This window comes from Chrysochloris asiatica, unplaced genomic scaffold (assembly GCF_000296735.1).
Source record: "Chrysochloris asiatica unplaced genomic scaffold, ChrAsi1.0 scaffold00003, whole genome shotgun sequence".
Taxonomy (NCBI): Eukaryota; Metazoa; Chordata; class Mammalia; order Afrosoricida; family Chrysochloridae; genus Chrysochloris; species Chrysochloris asiatica.
The window spans coordinates 18,025,810-18,031,206 of NW_006408521.1; positions in this window are offsets into that span (position 1 = coordinate 18,025,810).

A 5,397-nucleotide genomic window follows, 5' to 3' on the forward strand; every position below is an offset into this window, starting at 1 on the left:
GTTGGGAAAGCTCAATATCATCAGCCAAAACAAGGCCAGAAGCAGAGTGTGCAACAGACCATCAATTGCTTATATGCAAGTGCAGGATGAAGCTGATGAATATTGAAAACAAGTCTGCAAGATCCAAAATATGACCTTGAACATATCCCACCTGAATTTAGAGATCATCTGAAGAACAGATTTGATACATTAGACAGTAAAGACTGAAGACCGGAAGAAAACGGTCATGAAAGGAAGACATCAAGAACATCATGCAAGAAGAAAGCAAGAGGTGGGACATTCCTACTAGAAAGGACAAGCAGACCAGCCTGGAACAGCTAGAGTGACAGAAGATACATCTTCAAAGAAAGAACTGCAGGAAAACAACAACAACAACAAAAAGCAAAATTGGCAGTATGATTGGCTACTACAAGAATAAGCAAGTTATTTACCAGGAAGGCATCAAGGCTAGCAATCAAGTCCCTTCAGGACAAATCCCCTTCTAAAGACTGAAACTCAAAGGGAACACATGAGCAGACATGTAAGCTTGCTGGTGACCACATTGGTCTACTGGTCAGTAGAAGAGGGGGAAAGGCAGCAATAAAGAAATGGGCTGAGTCCAACCACATACCATAGACTCCCGTTGACCTGGAGATGAGAGAAAGAAGAGGAAGGGATGGTTGGTCAAAAGTGTGGTGAGACCTGGGGACACCTGAACCCATGGACAAGGACATAGCCACAGAAGGCTAGAGCTAAGAGTGAAGCATCCAGCTGAATATGAAGGGAGGGGAGATGCGCAGGAACACCCAAACTTTCAGACAGTACCCATTTGACCTAGTTTCAATGGCTTCATAATCAGAACTCGACTAAAGGAAGATAAAAAAGAAAACAATTTTTGATAAAGAAAACAAGAGTAAACTGCTACAATTTGATGAACTTGACCTATACTCATGGAGGTTATTGTTGTTGTTGTTGTTAACTGCCGTCAAGTTGGTTCCGACCAATAGTGACCCTGTATAGGATTTCCAAGGAGCATCTGGTGAGCTTGAACCACTGACCTTGTGGTTCAAATGACTTTGCAGTCCAGCACATTAGCCCACAGCATCACTACAGGACTCCATACTCATGGAAGTAGTAGCTCAAAGTACCAAAAGAGAGAGAAGGAGTCTTCATATCAAGTATTGATGCTATCCCCTCTGTATACAGGGTAGATAGGACAGCAACTTAGACATTGGCTGCCTAAAATGAGGGGGTGATATAAGCACGAAGTGACTGGCTTACAAGTTTTCAAGAGGAAGTTTAGTTTAAGACTATGGTGGGGAGGGGGGCAAGATAGAGCCCCCATTGAATAGTTTTCATCTTGTCTAGATGGTTCTGGTAAAAAGAGATGGGGATAAGATTCTTATGATTCAATAGTGACTAATTGTTATCATGACTAATTGTGACTGTCAAACAACTATAAAGGTAGAAGTTTTATAACAAAAACAGGGGAGTAATTAATTTTGTAGTCCAGAAACAGAAGACCCTAGGACCATCAAGGAAGAAGAGCACAAGCAGAATGTGGGACCCTATCCAGAGAAGCAGCGACACCAGAGATGGAGGCAGAGATGAGGACATGGAAAAAGGGAGTAGCTGAGGACTCTAGACTCATGGAAAGAGAGGGACTGAGTGCTGGCAGTCAGGAAGCAGGCTTGCAGAATATGCCCTTTGGTTGTTTAAATTATTATATGTTGCTGAGTGTTTTTGTGTACATCTACCCACTACACCCCTAAAAGAAAAACAGAGGGAATGGAAGCAAATACTGTTGAATGATAACACACGGAGGAGATTGTAATCATTGCAATTAAATGATGGTATAAAGCTGATGTTCTCCCGTGTAAAATATCTCTCAGTTCGCAATAATAATAAAAGAAGAAGAAGCAAGCAAAAGGTCATTAAGAAGACAAAGAAGAAAAAGACCAAAATGAATGGATGTCAAAAGAGACTCTGAAACTTGCTTTCCAGCATGGAGATGCTAAAGCAAATGGAAGAAATGAGGAGGTAAAAGAACTGAGTAGAAAGTTTCAAAGGGCAGCTCAAGAAGACAAAGTCAAATATTACAACAAAATGTGCAAAGACCTGGAGTTAGAAAATCCAAAGGTAAGAATAAAATATTGAATGGTGCAGAAAGCATCAAAAGAAGTGAAAGGAACACACAGAGACACTGTACCAAAAAAAAAAAAAAAATCAATGTTCAACTATTTCAAGATATAGCATCTGATCAAGAGCCAATAATACTGAAGGAAGAAATCCAAGGTGCAAAGAACAAGGCACCAGGAATTGATGGAATACTAATTAAAAGCTTTCAATAAACTGATGTGGCACTGGTGGCACTCACTCATCTCTGCCAAGAAATTTGGAAAACAACTACCTGGCCAACTCACTGGAAGAGATCTATATTTGTTCCCATTCCAAGGAGAGATGAACCAACAGACTGTGGAAATCATCGGACAATATCATTAATACTGTTGTTGTTGTTGTTAAGTGCCATCGAGTCGGGTCCGACCCATAGCGACCCTGTACAGGGTTTCCAAGGGTGTAAATCTTTACGGGAGTAGAAAGCCTCATCTTTCTCCCGCGGAGTGGCTGGTAGTTTCAAACCGCTGACCTTAAGGTTCGCAGCCCGATTCGTAACCACTACGCTACCAGAGCTCCTTATCATTAATACTACATGCAAGTAAAAATTTGCTAGTGATATTACCAAAATGGCTGTAACCATACATTGACAGAGAACTTCCAGAGGCTTAAACCAGATTCAGAAGAGGGTGTAGAATGAGGGCTATCATTGCTGACATTAAATGGATCTTGGCAGAAAGAGGAAAATAACAGAAAGATGTTTACCTGTGCTTTATTGACTACACAAAGGCTTGCAAATGTGTGGCTCATGACAAGAATGGACAGCATTATAGAGAATGAGTATTCCAGAGCACTTAATTGTGTTCATGAAGAACCTGTATATACACCAAGAGGCAGCTGTTTTAACAGAACAAGGGAACACCAAATGGTTTAAAATTAGGAAAGATGTACATCAGGATTATATCAGTCTGTATGCTGAACAGATAAATAGAGAAGCTGGATTATATGAAGAACAGGGCATCAGGATTGAAGGAAGACTCATTAACAACCTGCTATAGGGTTAATGCGCCAGACTGCAAAGCCATTTGAACTGCAAGGTCGGCGGTTCAAGCTCACCAGCTACTCCTTGGAAACCCTGTACAGGGTCGCTATGGGTCAGAATCGACTCGATGGCACTTGACAACAACAACATATACAGATAGGAGTCCTGGTGTGGCTCTGTGGGCTAATGCGTCAGACTGCAAAGCCATTTGAACTGCAAGGTTGGTCATTCAAGCTCACCAGTCGCTCCTCGGAAACCCTATACAGGGTCACTATGGGTCGGAACCAACTCAACAGCACTTAACAACAACAACATATATAGATAATACAATCTTGCTTGCTGAAAGCAAAGAGGACTTAAAATACTTACTGATGAAGATCAAAGACAACAGCCTTCAGTATGGGTTGCATCTCAATGTTAAAAAAAAAATCCTCACCACTGGACCAATAGACAACATCCATATAAATGGAGAAAAGATTGAAGTTGTCAAAGACATCATTTTGCTTGGATCGACCAACAACTTTCATTGAAGCAGCAGCCAAGAAATCAAATGATGCTATTGCATTAGGTGAATCTGCTACACAAGACCTTTTTAAAGTGTTGAGGAGAAAATATGTCAGCTTGAGGACTAAGGTACACTTGAACCAAGTCATGGTATTTTCAATAACCTCATATGCATGTGAAAGTTGAACAGTGAATAAGAAAGACAGTAGAAGAATTGATGAGTTTCAGTTATGGTGTTGGAGGAGAATATTAAAAGTACCATGGACTGCCAAAAAACCAAACCAATCTGTGTTGGAATAAGTACAGCCAGAATGCTCCTTGGTAGCCAGGACAGTCTGACTTTGTCTCTCGTACTTCAGACATATTATCAGGAGGGACCAGTCCTTGGAGAATGATATCATGCTTGGTAAAGCGGAGGGTTGGAGAAAAAGAGGAAGACACCCCCATCCCCACCCCAATGAGATTGGATTGGCACAGTGGTAGCAGCAACGGGCTCAAAGATAACACTGATTGTGAGGCTGGTGCAGAACTGGGTAGTGTTTCGTTCTGTTGTGCATGGGGTCACTATGAGTCGATCCCAAGTCGATGGCACTTAACAGCAACAATCTTTAGAGAAGCAAACTGCTGCAGCTCTTTCCCATGGAGTGGCTGGTGGGTTGGAGCACTTCAACACCAAGCCACCAAGGTTCCTTTCTGAATCATTTACACTACCAAATATTCAGAGTTGTTGTTATGATCTAGTAACTGATACAATGTGATATTGGCACAAGAGTAGACAAATAGGTAATCATTGGTAATATTACTAAAACTGCATAAATGAATACCCTATGACCCAGAAACCTCATTTCTAGCAATATACCCAACAGCAGTATGAACATACAATCACCAAAATACAGGAACTAGAATATTTACAGTAGCACAGTTGGTAGTAGCGCCAAACTGGAAACAAACCAAATGTCCATCAATAGTGAAATGAAAAAATGAACTATAACATATTCACACAATGGAATACTGTATAGCAATGAAAATGAACAAATAATTCTTATGCTCAACAATACACAAATAGAGCTTATAAACATGGTGAAAGAAGCCAGACATTGAAATATACTGCATGATTCCATTTATATAAAGTTGAAAACCAGGCAAATCTAGTCTACAGTGTCAGAGTCAGGTAAGTGGTTACTCTTGGGGCGGTAGTGACTGAAAGGGGAAATAAAGGAGATTTTTTTTTTTTTGAGTGATAGATTACAGGGCCTATCATCAGTTTTATACTCAACCAATCACATTTTGTCTCATTGCAATGATTACAATCCCCTCTATGCACCATCAGTTAACAGTATTTACCTCGATCTGCCCTCCCCTTTTTTAATGTACAGAAAACATATATTCATTTAAATGACAAAAGGACACATTTTTCAAGCCAAACTCCTGCCTGCAGACACACAGCCTTTCTCATTCCACGGGTTTAGAGCCTTCAGCAACTTTCTCTATGCTGTCACCTCTGTTTCCACCTGTGATGTCCCTGCATTTTTGTTAAGATCTCATGTTCCACTCACGCTCTTCCCTCTTATAGTCCTAGGGGCCTCTGTTCCTGGAATGAAACATTAACTACTTCTCTCTTTTTGTTTCACATCTTTGATCTTTACAGTTGTGATAATCACAATTAGTCATGATAACAATTACTGTTGAATCCAAAGAATTCTATCCCCATGCTCCCCACCCCCCTTCACTAGACCTATCTGGACAAGAGGAAAACT